General features: G+C 41.8%; 1 protein-coding gene across 1 annotated transcript in view; it reads right to left on the bottom strand.

Moving 5' to 3' along the window:
* The window catches only part of LOC134871481 (HAUS augmin-like complex subunit 7), an 85,319-nt gene that overhangs the window by 55,078 nt on the left and 10,181 nt on the right, over nucleotides 1–20,060 (bottom strand). The gene's annotated exons all lie outside the window — the stretch shown is intronic.

Raw genomic sequence — 20,060 nt, 5'->3', positions numbered from 1 at the left:
ATTTTTTGGGAAACACCCATATTTTCATACGTGTTTTAAACAAAAATTTTTCCACCCGGTTTCCTGCAGCAAAGAAACTTTTTTTTGTAGATATTTTTGGTGGTTTGCTTAATTATAAAACTATTGAATAACTTTACTAGTTGCAGTAGGTGCGCAGCGGGGACCCATTGTCCTTGTTTTGCAACCCCGCTATAAATAAAGTTTTGAATATTTTGTCTAAAAAAAAAAAAAAAAGTTCTTTTTTTCTAAAACTTGCTGTACTTAAGTACGGGCCCGTGGTGGAAGTACATTTACTCAAGTATTGGACTTAATTTCGTTTTTTTTTTTGTCTTACTTGGTATTTTTTTTAATTATTTAAAATTTATTAATTTAAGGGGGGAATTGTATTTTTTATTTTTTAAAATTATTTTTTATTTAACCACCAGTGTGGGCCCACAATTTTTTGTGTTTTGTGGCGAGGGGGTTTGGTTTGGTTTTAGTAGGCCGTAAAAAATTTGGGAAATTTGGTTGATTTTGTGACGTAACCCCAAAACCAACAAGCGTTTGGGGCAGCATAGCCGTCTTTTTGCTTTAGATTTTTATCGCTACGGGTTTTTATTTTCGGGGGTTTAGATTTCATAAAACACATAAAGGGAAAAAGGGGGGTTAAACCGGAAAAGTAAATAGGGGACCTTAAGGTGGTGTTTCGTTTAGTTCTTAAAATCCTTTATGCGCCCAAAGGTAGGGGTCCATTTGGGGAAAGGAACTCTATTGTTGTCCCTTGTTTAGTTTGAAAAAACTGTTCAAAAGCAAAAAAAACAAAAAACTTATTACCGTTGATGGGCCCACGGTTTAAAACGGGAAAAAAAAACGGAAAAGAAGCCTTTGCGACTGAATTTTCGTCCAAAATTAAACCCTTAAAGATACTCACCGAAGATCACAAACACGGTGGCCTAAACGCATGGCTGTAAAAAATAAACAAACTTTTAAAAAGAACATTAGCCTACTAGCACCAACCTTGGGAAACCCCAGATTTTTTTTTTTTTTTTTGGGGGGAAAAATTTGGGTTGTAAATATGGGGGAGTTGGGGTGTTGTTGGGAAGTTTTTTGGGGTTTTGAGGGGTAATGGGGGAAGGGAAATTTTTTTTAAAAATAAAAATTTAAAAAATTTTAATTTATATTTTTTTTTTTAAAAAAAAATAATAATAAAAAAAGTATAAAAAAAAATTAAAAAAAATGTATAAAAAAAAGGGAAAGCTTTAAAAATATGAAATAGTAAAATAGTTACAGAACTACGTAGGTTTTAAATATACAACAATCGTTAGGCAAATGGCAGTCAGTAATAAGATAACTAATAAAACTAAGTGAATACTAAATCAAGTGACTGTGAATAAAGGAATGTGAAAGTAAAAAGAAAAGTAAAAAGACAGATTGCGTGAGAAAGTGTCACTGAGTCCCCAATTTTTCCCTTAACCCTAGGTGGATGATTTAAAGGTCTTGGCCACAGGAAAAAAGGATTTTGTGGCGTTCTGGGGACCCCGGGGGGAATGAGCTTTTTGTGAAGGTGTTTGTTAGGCAGCATGGGGGAGAGGTTGGCATTTTGTCCATGTATCGCGTTGCGAGCTCCCCCCCAACACCCCGCAAAAGAGCCCGCGGCCCCCCGGCGGAGCCCCCTTCCTGACTTTTGGCATTTGTTGGGTTGGCCCTCAACCCTTCCCCCCACGAAAACCCAAAGAAAGGGCATGGCACCACCGACGGGTTTTTAGAATCTTGGGGCATGGTTGTTTTTCAGGACGTTGAAACCGGGGCCTCCCAAATAATCCCTCCCCTTAAACACCCGGGTTCTTGGCCCCCCCCTCCAGTTTATTGTCCGGTGACACCCGGGAATTCCCCCTTTCCCGGCCCCCCCTTTAGGAAAGGGTGGGGGTGTAGTTTTCCCTCCGGGAAACCCATGCCAACCCAAATTGTTTGGCCCCGTGTTGAGCTGCGGTGGTTGAGCTACACCACAAGAAATCCAAGCCCCCTGTTCCAAAATTTTCCCCTCGCTGAACACCAACAATGCAGATTCTGAAAAATTTGCAGATGGCAGGATTCCCGGTGGCCCTGGTTTGGGTGTAAGGGTGAACGGGAAAGGGAGACAGAAGGGTTTCCCCTGGGGGAGCCCTGTGCTGCTGACCACGTGTCGCACCAGCCCTCAGTCTGACAAACTGTGGCGCCCCGTCAATATCCGGATCCAGGAAACCCGGGAGGAGTCCCCCCTCATCGCCGCAGCTTACTCCAGCGGGTCAGGCCAAATGGTGTTAAACCCTGGAGAAGCGAAGAAACTGTTCCACGTGCTCCCCCGGGTTGTCCAAGGGGGCGTAGGCAGGGTGAAGCAGGAAGTGATGGCGTCTTCCACTCTAGTTGGGCGGTAGGAAAAACGGAGGGTCCAGCGGGGAAACAAACCCGGGGGCCAAAGAAGTGAAGGACCACCCCTTCCCGGGACTTCATCAGGGGGGCGCGCGCCAGGGGGTTGTAGTCGTTGGAGGGCTGGGAGCGCCTTCTTGGGTGGGGAACCCCGGGCAGGAAGTTTTCCAAGCACGGGGCCCTTCCAGATCCCCGGTTAAGATGTATGCAGGACTCCACTCGCTGGGCAGAAATGTTTTGGGACCCCGGGTTTGAGCCGCCCCGGGACCTGACCCTTGCCGGGGGGGGCGGAGCCTGCACAGACTTTCCCTCACCTGTTTGGGGTAAGGTCGGGTGCCATGTGTGGGGGCAGAAGAGTCTGGTTTTTGATGTTGATGGGGGGGGGGTGAGGTAATGGTAAGGTGGGGGAGAAAGAGCGGGGGTACGGTGTAGCTGTGGAGGGACGGTGGGGAGGGAGGACAGCAGGGGGAGGTTTAAGGGGGAGGGTTTGTAGGGGAGCTGGGGGGGGGGTTTACCGGACCCTCTCTCGAATCTATTGAAAAACAGTTCCCTCGTTGGCCCAGTCAAGCCCACCTCTTTTTTCTGGCTCCCCAGGTTGTTTGTCCCCGTGATGCCCTCAGCCACCCCACCGTCCTTCAGGTTGTTCTGGGGAGTTTTTGCTCCAGCTTCCTCCTGTCTGTCTTTACCCTGCTGTATCTTCCCTTCGCCCCCTTAAAACTTGATATAGTTACCAAAACAAACAAAATAATAACACAAATCAATTAAAAAAGGAAGAATAATAATAAAAAAAAGATTTTTATAAAATGTTAAAATTTACTGATAGCCGTTTTTAGAAATAAAAATACCTAAGAAAAACTTGTTTTTTTCTGCGGGGATTTATTTTTAAAGGGCCTTTTTGATATTGGAGGTTGTGTTTTGGAAAATTGGAAATTTTAATGAATTTTATTTTAATAAATAAATTCCGTTTATTAAAGAAAATCCCCAATCTCATTAGAGATTAAGTTTTCCTCTTGCGTGTTCAATGTTGCCTTGCTTCAAAAAACATACTTTGACACTATAGTACTTCCCCCCCGGGGTTAGCATTGTCCAAAAACATTTTTCCTTTCCTCATAAATTGACCTTTACAATGGTCTTTAAATTTTGCTTTCTAAACTTTTTTTCTGGACTTTAGTGGGTCACATGTTTTTAGCTTGTTGCTGCTTGCTCTTTATCTGACTCCCAAAGAGCAGGAATCCCTAGAATGACGTTAAAATGACTGTAATTTTTTGGAATTTTTGGGGAAAACCCGTTGGATTAAATTGGGGATTACCATCCAGGTAAAAGATTGAGTGGTGTTTTCCGAAAGGGGGTTTTGGGGTTTTTTGTAGAGGGAAAAAATAGGGGGGGGGGAAAATAAAAATAAAAAAAAAAAAAAGGTGGAAAAAAAAAAGAAAAAAAAGAGATAAAGAAAAAAAGGTAAGCGGGGGAGTTTCCCAACAAGGGGAAAAATTTGGGGGAAAAAAAGGAGAGGGAGGAAACATGGGGTTTAGCAGGTGGGTTTGCTGAATGGGGATGAAGGGGTGGCACCCGCAATGCCCCCCAAAAAAAAGATGCTAATAAACGCAAAAACGAGGAACAACGCACCCACTTTTAGGGCGCCCGTGGTGAGCGAGGGAAAGAAAGGAAGAGAGCAAGGCGACGAAGGTGGGGAAGAGTGGTGTCAGACGGGGAGTGCGGATGGGTCGTGACGTCAAAAGGAAAAAATGTCAAGCGGAAAGATTCTATCTACTCCAGAAAAGACCCCGCATGGGGTGTTGTGGAAGAGTTTTTCCCTGATTTGGTGTTTTTTGGTTTTTCGGGCCCCTTCCCCTCTTTGTCGGGGAGTCTTCACAAACAGGAACTTGGGACAAAAAAAAAAGGGGTATAAAGTCGAAAAAAAATAAGTACAATGAGGTTAAAACCCCTTAGTGTGTTTATTGAAAAATTTTTGTTTTTTTTTGTTTTACACACCTCACTCACAATGGGCACTTTTAAATGGGAGCCTGAACGCAAGGAGCCCCAGACTAAGAAAGAGGGGTTTATTTTTCAAAAAGCAAGAAAAAAAACATGTCGACGTGTTTTTTTACAGGGGGCCCCCCCCCCCTTGGTAAACGAGAAAGACGGAAAAAAAAAGTGGGGGGGGGGAAGCTTTTTAACCCCAGCAACCCCTCTCAGTGGGGGGGTGGGCCCCTTTTCTCCAAATTTTTAACCGTTCCTGGGGTCGGGTTTTTTTTTAAAAGGGGGGGTTGCTTTTAATAAAACCCCAAAGGTTTGACCTTTTTACGGCTGTTTTTTAAAGGTAGCTCCAACAACGGGAGAGGGAAGCTGTTTTTACAAAAAATGAAAGAGTTTAAACGGCTGTGCACGGAGGACTTTTTTACTTTGGGGGGGATTTTAATTGCGGGAATGCTCTTTAGATCCCACCATGCGACCGATCCAGCATCCCCGCATGCTTGGGATGGTCCCCTCCAAGGCCTGGTGGAGTATGGAGAAAAGGTCCAAGCGAAAGGCAGTACAACCCGGGCCCACATCGAGGAATAGGATTTCATCACCAGACTAGTCGCAGTATTGTTTAAGCTCATTTTTTAAAACTTTTAAATGTGCAGTATCTCCCGGGTTTCGACCACTCTTTGTTTTTTGTAAGTTTTTTAGAAATTTTTACGAGAAGTGCTTATTGGGTTTTAATTCGGTTAACATTTGATAAACATTTTAAAGGGCCTTAATTATTTCTGGGTTTTTTGCCCCAGGGGAAAGGGGGGGGTTTAGCAGCTTAGGGGAGGGGGGGGGACCTGGGAAGACCGGATAAAAATGCTTGTCAACAGACCCCTCAATGCCCCCAGGGCAACATCGACTATGAAAAAACCCCGGGGAGGATATAGTGGACAGAAGCAAAAAAGCGAGTCCCAGGGCGGGAAATTTCCTCAAAGAAAAAAGAGGCTCTAGCCCGCCCGCTGGGCGTTAAAGTTAGGGTGCAACTGGGCAGGTCCGGTTTTTAAACAAACGAGAGGGCTCCCACTGTTTTTCTTTGGCCTGGAAAAAAAGAAGGACGAGGGAGTTCCATCACGTGTAACAAGGAGGAATTTCAAGGGCCAAAACCGCAGGAGGAACTGTGAGGTTTTATTTCCCCCTCACCGGTGAAAACAAGAGGCAAAAGCTTCAGAGGGTTTTGTGCAGAACTACCCAGGTCTCTGAAGAGGCCATCTCACGCTTGCAGGGCCCTTGACAACGCAGGAGTTGCAGGGCACTGCAAGGGGAGGGACGGCGGGGTCCCGGTATCGACGGCCCTCGGTTGAGTTTTTTAAAGCCCAAGGGGCCCTCTTGTCTCATGACCTTTAGACGTTTTTAAAGGAGTCTGGCCTTTGGTCTATGCCAAGTCCCCGCAGAAGCGGGTATCACGCTGGCCAAAAAAAGGGAACTTGCAGGACATCAAAACTGGCGCCCTGTGTCTTTGCTGTGTGTGGATTACAAGCTTCTGTCCAAGCTTTGGCCCCCAGGTTGGGGAGAGCTATTGAGCAGGTCCCATCGGGACCAAACCACTGTGTGCCCGGAGGGCCCCTGGTGGACAAAGTTTACCCGATTGAGTTTTTTTGGAGGTCTCCACTATTGGGGATTAATATGTCTGATTTCTCTAGACAGGGGAAAAAAGGGTTTGACCCCGGTTTTAAAAAGTTCCTCGGAAAGAATGGGGAAGTTTGGGGCCGGCGGGTTTTAAGAAGACAAAAGGTTGACAAAAAGATTGAGATGTGGGTTCAAAGGTGGGCTGTGTGCTCCCCTTTAGAGTGTGTAGGGGGTCCCCGGAGGGCTGTGCTCTGTCTGGGTGTTTGCACTTCCCCCAGACCCCTCTCTGTAAAATACGCCCCAAAAGCAAGGACTGTTTTTCCCCCGGTTTTAATGGAAAACGGTTTTATTGCGTTTGGGACATTTTAACCCAAAATTGTGCAGATTTTTGTTTAGCTCGGGAGCGAGGGTCAATTGGGAAAAAAGGTGAGGCCCCCGCTGTCTGTGAGTGGCGTGGCGGTCTCCCATTTTTCCCCCGAGCGACATGGAAAAAGAATGGATAAAAATTGGGGGGTTTAAAGGGAACCAAAAATTTTTTCCGAACAGGGGGCTCCCCCCTTTTCCCCCTGAGAGCACCTCAAGAAAAAAAAATTCGGAGAGCTCTTGTCTGTTTTTATAATGTGTAACATTTATTTACACCCATTAAATCCCCGATTAGGTTTCTTTGGCCCCCGCATATACGGGAAAATACATCCCCAACACTCATTTTGTGTTAAGACTTTACCAAATTAAAATCAAGTTGCAGTCAAAAACATTTTTTTCTTTTTTCAATATTTTTTTTTCATGAAATTTTTAAAAAATTGGCAGCCAAATCACACTCAAAAAACAGAAAAGTAACTAAAAAATTGTCAGGCTGTTTTTGCATTTCTTTTTTTTCCATCCGAAAACTCACTTTTTTGCTAACATTTACAAAATAACCCCTAACTCACACTTTGTTGGGGAAAAACATAGCCCCAAAAAGGGAAAACCATCAGCTATCATTTTTTATCTGTTTAAAATATAAAAAACCCTTAAACTCACATTTTTTTTATTAAAAATTTTCCCCCCTGCCTTTTTCAAAACATAAATCACAAACCCTTTTAATCACAAGGTACTATTGTGTTGAAATTATAACCTTAATTTGTCCACATCACCTTTCAGTAATTTTTCCTCTACTATTTTCAAGATTTAGTTGGAATACCTGGCAGCTGGTGCCAACAAAAAAAAGCTGTATGCGGAAATACCCACTAGTTTGTCGTTTGGAGGTTTAAAAGTTCCTTTCCTTTTCCCCAGGATCGTACAGAAAAGACTGCCATCTGCCCAAAATTTTAAATTTACATTCATGAATGGGGGTTGGCAATTTGTCCCCAGGGCTAATTTTCCAAAGTCCTGAACTGTCGCCGCCAACTGTCAAGGGTCACATACTTTCTGGTTCAAAGATCAGCACCCTGCATGGGTTTCCCAAAACCCTTTTCGCCGAGGGGAAATGTGGAATTTTGGCCCTTTAACCCTTTTGGGTGAAAAAGCCCCTTTTGCGCTGAACCGTTAAAGCATGTATGTTGCGACGTTTTCTTTTTACCTTTTCAATGTCGTTAATTAAAAGATTTTTCCCCTTTAAGGGGGCCCCCTAAAAAACCTTAAATTTTCTCAAAAAAAAAACCGTGGTCCTTTTAAACCGTGGCCTTAAAAATGGATTACGGTAATTTTGGGTTTTCTTACGCCTCGAAAGTGTTTGTTTTTTGGGGCCCGCCTCACGGCGCTCTGCAAAATGTTTTAGTACGATTTTTGGGAAACTAAAAACCCCAAACCGCCAGCATTACGGGGACTAGCAGGACTCGCGGAGTTGCCCAAACCCCCCGGACGGGGAAAACCCCTTCGACGCGGACTTCAAACTCAAGGCTATCAGTCACGCAGTAGAACATGGGAATAGAGCAGCTGGGAGAGAATTCAACATTAATGAATCAATGATACGGAAGTGGAGGAAGCAAGATGACCTGCGCCAAGTAAAGAAGACCACACAGAGTTTCCGAGGAAACAACGCGAGATGGCCGCAGTTAGAGGACAACATTGAACAGTGGATTATTGAACAGAGAGCAGCAGGTAGAAGCGTCTCTACAGTCTCTATTCGAATGAAGGCAACAGCGTTAGCACGGGACATGAATATCAATGACTTTCGAGGCGGTCCTTCTTGGTGCTTTCGTTTTATGAAAAGACGTCATCTCTCCATCCGCAACGAACTACCGTCTCGCCAATGACGTGCGGTGAGGGGAGGCAGGTGAGGCCGTGCCTAAAATGAAGAAATAAATTTAATGATCATATTTATCCAGTTGTTTGTATTATAAAGTTATTTTCCTTTTAATTTCACCAGTTTTACATTATTTTGATCCAAAATCGCTGAATTTTCATATTCACGTTCAAACACTGAGAACGGCTGCTCGGTGAGGCACCAACCTGCTGACATGCTATACAGTGAGACTGTAACTGCTGTCTGTCTGTATGTCGCTATTAAAATGTTCAAACACCCTGGCTATATTAACTCATTTCCATACTTTAGCTGGTGTATATAATATACAGTGTTTTTTGTCAACTGTATGTCTGTAACGTGTCTCTTATGCTGAGCAAAACCGCTGCGAAGAGAGACTAGGTGAGGCACGCAGTTCTCCTGCCTCATGGCAGGGGGTGCTAGTGAGTCCAGTTCAAATCTGATTGTGATGACGTCAGTGCCTCACCAGCCATGAACTTCACCGCACGTCACTGCGTCTCGCTGCAACTGCCAAAAGATTACGAAGAAAAGCTGGCCGCTTTCCGCGCATACTGCGAAAAGAAGATCACTGAAAAGAAGATCCAGCCAGAGCACATCACTAACATGGACGAGGTTCCCCTCACCTTTGATATTCCCGTGAACCGCACTGTGGAGAAAACAGGGACCAGAACGGGAGCGACATGCGGGGTGGGCGTGTGTGTGCGGAAGAAGTAGTTTTGGGAAAGTGAAGTTGTTGCCAGGTTGGCTGCGTTGTCGGGTGTTCGAAGACAATAAAAAAGGATTACTCCAGCTCCGCTGTTTCCCCCTCCTCTTTCCTCAGAGAGTGTCACATACCCAGCTGCTCTTCACTACGGTATAGAGCATAACAACGCTGGAGGTAACAACATTTCGCTTAATGCGCCTTATAGTCCGGTGCGCCTTATATATGAAAACATTTCGAAAATAGACCATTCATTGACAGTGCGCCTTATAATCCAGTGCGCCCTATAGTGCAGAAAATACGGTATTCATTTTCTCAGTTACATCTGTCAAAAACGCAAGATCAAGGACCCACACTGCATCAGATAACAAGGTGGTGTCCTACCCCCTCTCTTCCAAGAAAATCTTGATTTCACCCAGCAAGGAAAAGAAACGTTGCAGTACTTATGGAGCCATCTGATGTCAGTGTGGAGCAGGAGATCTCCATAGGCCACAGTGCATTCCTCCAGGAATTGCTTGACGGTCCTGTGTTGCTTAGCCTTTGCTCTGATGGAGTTGATAATCTTGACAACCGGCTCCATGACATGTTCAAATCCCATGACCTTCGCGCATAAAGCCTGTTGGTGAATTATGCAATGGTAGGCCAGAAATGGCGGAAACTCCGGGTCTGCTTTGCATCGGGCAATTAATCCAGAGTGACGACCTGTCATCGCTGGTGCTCCGTCAGTGGTTATTGACACCAGCTTTTCAATAGGGATCTTCTGTTCCGTGAAGTAGTTCTTCACAGCATTGTAAATATCGACTCCCCTTGTTGTAGTTTTCAATGAAAGTAAAGTCAAAAACTCTTCATGCGCAGTGAAATCACCAAAAACCATGCGGATGAAAACAGCCAGCTGGGCTGTATCAACAGATTCATCCAGCTGAATAGAAAACCATTTACACCTGTTAATGTCAGTTTCCGACTGTCTTCCCGCATCCACAGCCAGTGCAGACACTCTCCTTGCCATTGTATTTGCACCAAGTTGTACATCAGCAAAAGCAGACAATATTTCTGTCTTACATTTATGGTCCTTGAATAACGTTTCAGCCACCGCGGTCATGGCCTCCTTTACAACACTGCCATCAGTGAAGGTCTTTTTGCGTTTTGTCAGGATGTGCGCCACTTTAAACGAAGCCTCCGTACAAGCAGTAGCCTTCTGTGCTGGTCTGGTAAAAACAGACTGCTGTCGTTGTAGCTGTATTTGCAGGTCCTTTATCTTTTCTTTTCCTAGATTGCTACCAGCGGGAAAGTTCCGTGAGAAGGTGCTGTGGACTGTGGTGAAATGGCGCTCCACATTGCATTTTTTACCGACCGCCACGCTTACTTCACAGATCAAACAAACACACTTGTCCTTTACACTTGTGAAACAAAAGTCTATTTCCCAATTCTCGTGAAAAAAGTATGGTTTTCCGCCTCTTGTTGCATTCAGCGGCCATGGTCAAGCTAATGCTGCGTTCGGTGTTTGCCGTGTTTACATCGGAGGTCGGAGGTCGGAGGTCGGAACTGGGAGTGACGTCACATTCGAGGTCGGAAAGTCGGAAAAGATGGACGCGCCTTGTTTACAGATTTAGCAATTACCTCGGGTTAGCACTTGTTAGCAATACCGGTTGATAACAGCGCTCTGTGTCATATTTTGTGAAAACAAATATCGTAGCAACATATCTTCAGATATGAGATGAGCGGTACTTTATGCACAGGTGACAAATGAAATTGCCATATTATGAAAATGTGTGTTTAAATCTTATATATACAGTCTATGGTTTAAATGTAAACTATTTGGTGAGCTACTTTGAAGGGGGCGGCAAGCGACTGGTAGCTCGCGAGCGACGTGTTGGAGACAGCTGGTCCAGAAGAACTGGGAGAACGTCACAGAGAAGATTGAGGAAAAACTGTCCAAATGGAAGTGGCTGCTCCCGCAGATGTCTTTTAAAGGTAGAGTGTTGGTTTTAAACAACCTTGTGGCATCCCAACTGTGGCACCGCCTTACCTGTGTAGACCCTCCCTCAGGCCTACTGGCCCAAATACAAAATAAATTGGTAGATTTCTTTTGGGATGGGCTACACTGGGTGCCACAGGGGGTGCTGTTTTTATCTAGAGAGGAGGGGGGACAGGGCCTTGTCCACCTGGCCAGCCAAACAGCCACTTTTAGAATGCAGTTTCTGCAAAGGTATCTTACCGGCCCGGCTGATTTGGTGTGGAGAGATGTGAGCAGCTGCATTCTAAGACGCGTGAGTAACCTGGGGCTGGATGCTGCTCTGTTTTTAACTGATTTAACCATTTTAAAGTTAAGTGGGTTACCTCCTTTTATCAGGGTGTTTTTAAGTCTTGGGCCCTTTTTAACCATAAAAGGTGTCCAAAGACTGACTCTCTGCACTGGTTGTTAAAAGAGCCTCTGATTCAGGGAGCCAGGCTGGATGTTAGCTGCAGCGAGACACCAGGACTGGCGGTGGCACTGTGCAGATCTGAGACCCTGAGCCTTCAGCAGGTGGTGGATGCAGTAGGGCCGGAGCTGAGCGATGCCCGGGCCTTGGGCTCTCTGCTGGGTCTACACTCTGTCCGGGTGGCCCAGAGGATCCTGCAACACTGGAGCTGGAGCCTCTGCGCTGAGGAACAGAGACTGTTAAGGAGCTACGGACAGGGCAGAGCCAAACCAGACCCAACAGACCCTTTCCCGGAGATATACCTGAGCCCAGGGCTCGGAGAGCTGACGGGCCCCCTGCTCAAGGTTGCAAACCCAGAGAAAATGACCATGCACAAAGCGGACAAAAAGACTATATACATGAACATTGTAAAAACCATAAACAAAAATGGACTGAAGGACAGGGCCTCCACTGTGTGGAGCACTAGACTGGGTGCCGGAAACGGACCAGGCCCACAGTGGAGGATTCTGTACAAACCCCCCTTAAAAGAACGTACTGCCGACCTCCAGTGGAGAATTGTACACGGCGCTATCGCCTCCAATTCTTTTATCTCCGTCATTAATCCTGCTGTTAGTAACGAGTGTCCATTTTGTGGTTTTAGAGAGACTGTTTTCCATGTTTTTACAGAGTGCCAGAGACTCACGGGTTTCTTCTCTCTTTTAACATTGGTTTTTAGTCTTTTTAGTATAGCTTTTACCGAGAGCGTGTTTATCATGGGGGCTCCATACAGAAAGACAAACAAGGAAAAATGGCAGCTCCTAAACTACCTCTCTGGTGAAGCAAAAATGGCTATCTATCTAAGTAGGAAGAACAGAGTGGAAAACAGGAAGGGTCAAGAAGCAAAAGCGATCTGGCTGTGCAACATCAGAGCCAGACTCTGGCTAGAGCATCGTTTTTATAAAAACATCGGGGACTTGGAAGCTTTCAAACAACGTTGGTGTTATAAAGACATTGTATGCTCTGTTGTTAATGAGGATTTGCACTTTACACAAGTTTTTAAGGCTTAGCTTTTTTATTTATTTATTCTAGGTAAATTGATTTTATGGCACAATAAAGCACTTTATTTGATGTAAGTGTACATTTGTTGAACATGTAATAAAGTATTTTTGTAAAAGTAAAAAGTCTTCTTCATCTTCATCTTCTTCTTCTTCTTCTACAGCGCTTCGCAACCAGCTTTATAGGTGCATTACCGCCACCTATTGTATTGGAGTGTAGACCAGAATTATCTAACCCCCCCCAAAAGAATATATGTATATCTACATAAAATTTAAATGCTATATTCTCTTTATTAATTCTGTTTGCCTTAAATTATACAAAAGTATTCCTGACCCAATATCTAATATCCTGAGTGTCTTTCTTTCTTGTCTGTATTTTTCACAACACAGCACAACATGTTCTACTGTTTCCTCTACCTGGCAGTGTTCACATAATCCTGATGGATGTTTCCCCACAAAATGTAATGTTTTGTTCAGTCTTGTATGTCCTAATCTTAGTCTTGAATATATTTCTTCCTTGGTGCCCCTCTTGACTGTCCTGCCTCTGTTGATTTTTGTCTGTGATGCATAAAGATGTCGCCCTGTGTGCTGTGTCCCAATTACGTTGCCAATCCTTGAAGACATAGCTTTTAGCCTCAGATTTACTGAGTGCTATTGCCATTGATTCCTCATGTTTGAGAGCCTGCTTGGCTAATTTGTCTACCATTTCATTTCCCTTAATTCCTCTGTGAGCTGGTATCCACATGTGTGGTCTCAATATTCCTACTCCTTAATTTATATAGTGTTTCATACATTTCATTAACAAGATTCTGCCTTCGGATGTAAATGACAGAAGTGAGATTATTGCTGCACATGAATCAGAACAAAGAATAATCCTTTTGATTTGCATCTCTTCTACCCACTATAATGATGTTGTCGTTGCCATCAACTCCACTGTAAATACAGATAAAGGGTCTGATGTTCTCCGTTTAATTGCAATATTAAATGTTGGTATACTAAATGCAAAGCCTGTATTCCCTGTACTAGGATCCTTTGATCAATCAGTATATAGTGGAGCATCTAACTGGTATACTGTTCCTAACCTAAATCTGTGGGCACTGCGGGAAACAGCCAGGCTGGTGTTACTGTTGAAGGAACTGTAGGTTTAAATCTTTTCCTATACAATGACATGTCTTTAGCTTCTCTCTCACTAATCCATGCAAAACATTCCTGTTTGCATTTTCCTCTCTCCCAACTCGGAAGAAGTACTTGCTAAACTCCTAGAAAACTAAGGTTTTATCTAAAACCGAAGTGTTCCCTGTGTGCACATCTAATCTAGTTCCTCTCCCTTCATTTAAACAAACTATGCCCTTTTCTTCTAATATTTCCTCAATGACCTCACCATCTGCATCTGTCCTCAGCCCCCCCTTATACTTTTAGACCTTACAGCTGCCTTCGTCCCTGCTGTGATTGTGAGACTGGGTTTGGCATTCTTATTTCTCGCCTGAAGCATTCTTTGGGAATCAGTAGTACTGCTCTAAAGTGGTTTCAGTGCTACCTCTCTGAAATAAGTTTTAATGTGAGCCTTGGTGACTGTAGCTCCTCCTCTGCTCCTCTCCCATATGAGGTAACCCAAGGTTCCATTCTTGGGCCTATTCCCTGTACCTCCTGCTCCCTCTAGGCGCTATTATAAAAAATATGGCGTCTCATTTCATTTTTATGCAGATAATTTCCAAATCTACCTGCCCCTGAAAACAAATGATCCTGGTTCTATGCAACGCTTGTCTGAGTATCAGCAGGACATCAGAGCCTGGGTGGCCTTGAGCTGTTTTAATTTGAATGAAAATAACACAGAGGTGACAGTGTTTGGACACACTGGGGGCCAAAATGCCCCGCTTGTGCTTGATTTTCTGGTCCCATATGTAACAGGTCCCGGGCGGGAGTCCTGTAGACAGGTTATATTTTGGTCTGTAAGAGAACAGTTCAATGAAGAGAGAGGCAACAGGTTAGTGCTTAGCTCTCTCGCTTCCGTCAGACTGAAGACGAGAGCGCGCTTCTACCCACACCAAGTCGTCCCACCCAGGAGATGCCCCCTTGTGGCGAACATTAGGACACAACTCCCAATATACATCTTCATAAAATGATACAGACAAGGCTCTTTTATAATCATAAACACATGAAAACCATACAGAACATACAAACTCAAAACACAATATGCGACCACACATTGCTGTGCGTCACACATACACAAAAACCCACTGTAACAAACCTTGGTGTGCAGATTGATCAGGATTTAAAATTGGATAAACAGATTAATTCTGTTGTAAAATACAACTTTTTTCAGATGCAAATTTGATCAAAGGTCAAGCCTTTCCTTTCTTTTAAAGACTTCGAGAGGGTGATACTTTCTTTTATCACACCTAAACTTGACTACTGGAATGCTCTCTACATTGGAGAGAGCCAGCTTCCACCACCCGCTTACAGCTAGTTCAGAATGCTGCTGCACGCCTTCTTACGCAAGCGTTAGCACATTACACCTGTAGCTACTCGCACCTCTACACTGGCTTCAGATAAAGTTTAGAATACATTTTAAAATTCTATTGTTTGCTTACGAAGCCCTTAGTGGTTTGGCCCCTCCCTGTGGTCCCGAGGTCGAGGTTGAAACAGAGGAGAGACAGGGCCTTTGCTGTAGCTCCCAGGCTGTGGATTTACTTTTTTCTACTATAAACAAACTCCCTCAAACCTATAGACACCATCTCCAACTCCTTCACCCTCCAACTCATTTCATTTCTCTCATTCCTCCATAGCAAAGCTATACAGCGCGGAAAAAAGCAAGAGACCACTTCAGCATTATCACTTTCTCTTGTTTTATTATCTATAGGTACGTCTTTTGAGTTAAATGCTTTTTCCGTTTTGTTTTTCCTATCAACTACAGGCAATTTTTCCCTGTGTTGGAACACACACTGGAATGGCTGCCATACATGTGGAGATAAAGATTTAAGAAAAAATTGGAGTGGCTGTATAATACACAGCCAACTGGCCAATGCCTTCAACTCCTCAGCCACCTCAGAAACTGCCTCCCGTCCTCCTTCCAATTACCTTTTCACATCATTCACCACGTTGGGCCTGGTTTAACCTAGTCACTGCCATGAAAACCTCAACCTCCACCCTGGACCCCACTTGTCTCTTTTTAATTCTTAATACATTTATTTTCTTGCTGTTCTTGCTTATTTTTGTTAAATCCATTCACTGATATATAATAGGTTAAATCAAAGAAATTGTTTATGCTTTTATTTTGAAAGCAGTTTTTGTCACCTGGTGATATGTACAGTGGGGCAAAAAAGTATTTAGTCAGCCACCAATTGTGCAAATTCTCCCATTTAAAGAGATGAGAGAGGCCTGTAATTTTTATCATAGGTATACCTCAACTATGAGAGACAAAATGAGAAAAAAAATCCAGAAAATCACATTGTCTGATTTTTAAAGAATTTATTTCAAATGATTGTGGAAAATAAGTATTTGGTCAATAACAAAAGTTCATCTCAATACTTTGTTATATACCCTTTGTTGGCAATGACAGAGGTCAAACGTTTTCTGTAAGTCTTCACAAGGTTTTCACACACTGTTGCTGGTATTTTGGCCCATTCCTCCATGCAGATCTCCTCTAAAGCAGTGATGTTTTGGGGCTGTCGCTGGGCAACACGGACTTTCAACTCCCTCCAAAGATTTTCTATGGGGTTGAGATCTGGAGACTGGCTAGGCCACTCCAGGACCCTGAAATGCTTCTTACGAAGCCACTCCCTTCGTTGCCCCCCTTTTTTAAAAAAAATTTTTTTTTTAAAAAAAAAATTTTTTTTTTTGGGGTTTTCCCCCTTTAATTTTTTAAAAAATTTTTTTTAAAAATTTTCAAAAAAAAAAAAAAATTTTTTTTTTTTTTAAATTAGGGGGAAAAAAAAAAACCCCCTTTTTTTTCCCCAAAAAAAATTTTTTTAAAAAAAAAAATTTTTAAAAAAAAAAAAAAAATTTTTTTTTTTTTTAAAAAATTAAAAAGGGAAAAGGTTTTTTTCCCCAAAAAAAGGGTTTCCCCCCCTTTTTTTTTCCCCCCCCGGGGGAAAAAAAACCCCGGGGGGGCCCCCCCCCCCCTTTTTTTTTCCCCAAAAATTTTTTTTTGGGGTTTTTTTTTTTTAAAATTTTAAAATTTTTTTAAAAATTTTTTTTTTTTGGGGGTTTTTTGGGGAAATTTTTTTAAAAGCCATTATTTTTTTTCCCCGGGGGGGGGGTTTTTCCCCCTAAAAAAAGGGAAAAATTTTTTTTTTGGGAATTTTTTTTTGGGGAAAAAAAACCCCCCAAAAAAAATTTTCCCCCCCCTTTTTAAAGGGGGGGCCCCCCAAAAAAAAAACCCCCTTTTTTTTTCCCCCAAACCCCCTTTTTTAAAACCCCCCCTTTTTTTTTTCCCCAAAAAAAATTTTAAAAATTTTTTTCCCAAAAAAAAAAAAGGGGGGGGGGGGGGGGGGGGAAAAAAAACCCCAAAAAAGGGGGGGGGGGGGGGAAAAAAATTTTTTTTTAAAAAAAAATTTTTTTTTTTGGGGGGTTTTAAAATTTAAATTTTTTTTTTTAAATTTTTTAACCCCAAAGGGGTTTTTTTTGGGGGGGGGGGAAAAAAGGGGAAAAATTTTTTTTTTCCCCCTTTTTAAAAAGGGGGGGGTTTTTTTTTTTTTTTTGGGGGGGTTTTTTTGGGTTTTTTTTTTTCCCCCGGGGGGGTTTTTTTTTTTCCCCCAAATTTTTTTTGGGGGTTTTTTTTTTTTTTTTTGGGGGGGGGGTTTTTTTTTTTTTTTTTTTGGGGGTTGATTTTTTTTTGGGGGGGGGGTTTTTTGGGGTTTTTTTTTAAAAAAATTTTTTTTAAAAAAATTTTTTTTTTTGGGGGGGTTTTTTTTTAAAAAATTTTTTAAAAAGGGTTTTTTGGTTTTTTTTTTTGGGGGGTTTTTTTTTTTTTTTTTTTAAAAAAAATTTTTTTTTTTTGGGGGAAAAAAGGGGGGGAAAAATTTGTTTTTTGGGGGGGGGGGGGGGGTTTTTTTTAAAAAGGGCCGGGGGGGGCCGGTGGGGGGGGGTTTTTTTTTTTTTTTTAAAAAAAATTTTTCCTTTAATTTTTAAAAAAAAAAATTTTTTTTAAAAGTTTTAAAAAAAATTTAAAAAAAAAAAAAAAAAAAAAAACCCAAAAAAAAAAATTTTTTTAAAAAATTTTTTTTAAATTTTTCCCAAAAAAAAAAAAATTTTTTTCCCAAAAATTTAAAAATTTTTTAAAAAAAAAAAAAAAATTTTTTAAAAATTTCCCAAAAAAAAAATTAATTTTTAAATTTTTTTTTTAAAAAAAAATTTTTAAAATATTTTTTTTTTAAAAATTTTGGTGTTTTTTTTTTTTTTTTTTTAAAAATTTTTTTAAAAAAAATTTTTTTCTTTTTTTTGGGGGTTTTTCCTTTTTTTTTTTTTTTTTTTTTAAAAAAAAAAAATTTTTTGGGGGGCCCCTTCCTAAAATTTTAAAAACCTTTTTTAAAAAGGCAAAAAGGGTTGACAAATCAAAACCATTTGGGAGAATGAATGGGAAATGAAAAAAAGGGAAAAAAAATCCCTCAAATGGTTTGTAAAGGGTTGGGGGAGGGGGTAGGAAAAAAAGGGGGAACATGCACCAAAAAACATTTCTTTCAAGAAACCCATATTAAAAGAAAAATTTTAGCCCTAAAAAAATTATATATTTTTTAAAACTATTAAATTCAAAAGCATAATATGACGTAGCCTGAATTGAAAACAATACTGAAGTGACAAGCGTTTGATACTCTTTTCAAAGTATGCTATGAATAAACAAAGTATATATTTGGTTTACTGTCCTAGAGTAGGCTATACATTGGAATGATTTCATACATTTTTATTTATCCTATAATTATAAAGGTGTCCCTTGGAAATATTTCTTTACATAAATGGTGATCAAAACGTTTGAGATCCACTGAGATTAACTGAAAGTGAACTGTCTAAACACTCAGAGAGTCTTTACAGTAGAAAATATAAGGATCAAAAAAGTATCCAAAGGAATTCACAATATTAAAGAATAAATGAAAACTCTCTACAATATACAGGTTATATACATGCAAAAGGCTTCAAATGTAGTAGTGTATGAACATTTTTAAATTGGGGGGTTGACGTGACATCCTCTAGGGGGGTCCGGGGATATGGCCCCCAGGCACAAAATGTTAAACATTTTAAAGTAAAGCGCTTCAATCTGGTGCACTTTGAGCGCAGAATTAGAGACTAGATCTAGAGGGTACAACTCTAAACACCCATATGAAAAAGATCCGCATACGTTTCAATAATCCAAAAAGTATGTGAACCAGAGGCGGCTGGCCCATAGGGGGCGCTGGGGCTCTGCCCCACCAGCTGTTGAGGGGAAAAAATATTTTTTGCATATTTTTTTTTAAATCAATGTCAGTTTTACTTAATAGTGTGTGTGCCTACATGCAATTTAAATCATTTAAACAACATTTCCACCAACTAACACTCATTAAACAGTGAATTTCCACTGACAGACAGTGTATCATTCTCTCATGGGGCAATCGGCAAAGTGCCCCTGACCGGCAGCTAAACAGCCAATCCGGTTATGGTTGCTAGGGGGAAATTATGAATAATTGGCCTATCAACGTCGCCAAATTTAACGGCGGCGGGGCGCTGGAAATTTAGCCCCAACTGCTACGTAAAATGCGTGAAGGTTTAGGATTGCTGTAGCTACATAAGGAGCCAGCGATAGTTTTTTTTCGTAGTGCGACTCCCAGACTCTGTCCTACGCTACGTGGGGAAAAAATACGCGCGACGACGCTTTGTTGTTTCTCTCAGGCTGTGACATGCAATGACAACTGTATGGCACTGATGCTGTTTTCTCCAAGTAAATGCATTTTTCCTTGAGAGAGGGTATTAAAATAATCTGTTTATGTAAATTTTTTTGAAAATAACTTGGTTCTAAATTCTTTGTATATGTTACATTTTAATAGGAAAGTTCTGTTTCATTCTCTCTTCTCAACCCACACTCACTCATTCACTCACTCACTGTTGATTTGTATAGATTCAGCTGAAATCATACCCTTGTTGTTAATTTATCCCTTGATTGTATTGTATAGTATTTGATAGCATAAAGTCTAATATAGCTGTAAATTGTAACTTTTTCTGTGAAGCTGGAAACTGTGAAATTAAATTATTATTGTGGAACTGTAGTCATTTTCCGACTGTTCATTTGAATGCTTATGCTAGATTAGGCAGGGAAATCTGTTGGCACACTAGCCCCACCAAGATTTTTTTTCACCAGCCACCACTGATGTGAACATAACCAATAACATACCATAGCCAATAACAAATAAATGTAACTTATTGTTCATTTTTAGGTGTGTGTCTGGGCTCCTGAATCTGTCCCAGAGCCTCACTCTGTCTCACTGCGGGTGCCTGATAAGTCTCTATCCCCGACTCTCATCACTTTTCAGCGGTAAATTGAAAAATGTAACCGGAGTGAAAAGGGTGTTACCTCTTTCTCATTAGCAATGTATGTTTCTTACATCAACGGTCAAAAATGGGGGTTTTTCACCTATGAGATCTGCCAGCGCAGCGCCCACCAGATCTGGCGCCCTAGGCGACCGGCTATAAAACTGGCCCTGCCACAACTAGATAGATAGAAACCCCCCCCCACCCCA

Source organism: Eleginops maclovinus, chromosome 1 (assembly GCF_036324505.1).
Source record: "Eleginops maclovinus isolate JMC-PN-2008 ecotype Puerto Natales chromosome 1, JC_Emac_rtc_rv5, whole genome shotgun sequence".
NCBI lineage: Eukaryota > Metazoa > Chordata > Actinopteri > Perciformes > Eleginopidae > Eleginops > Eleginops maclovinus.
This window is presented reverse-complemented; position numbering and strand designations above follow the sequence as displayed.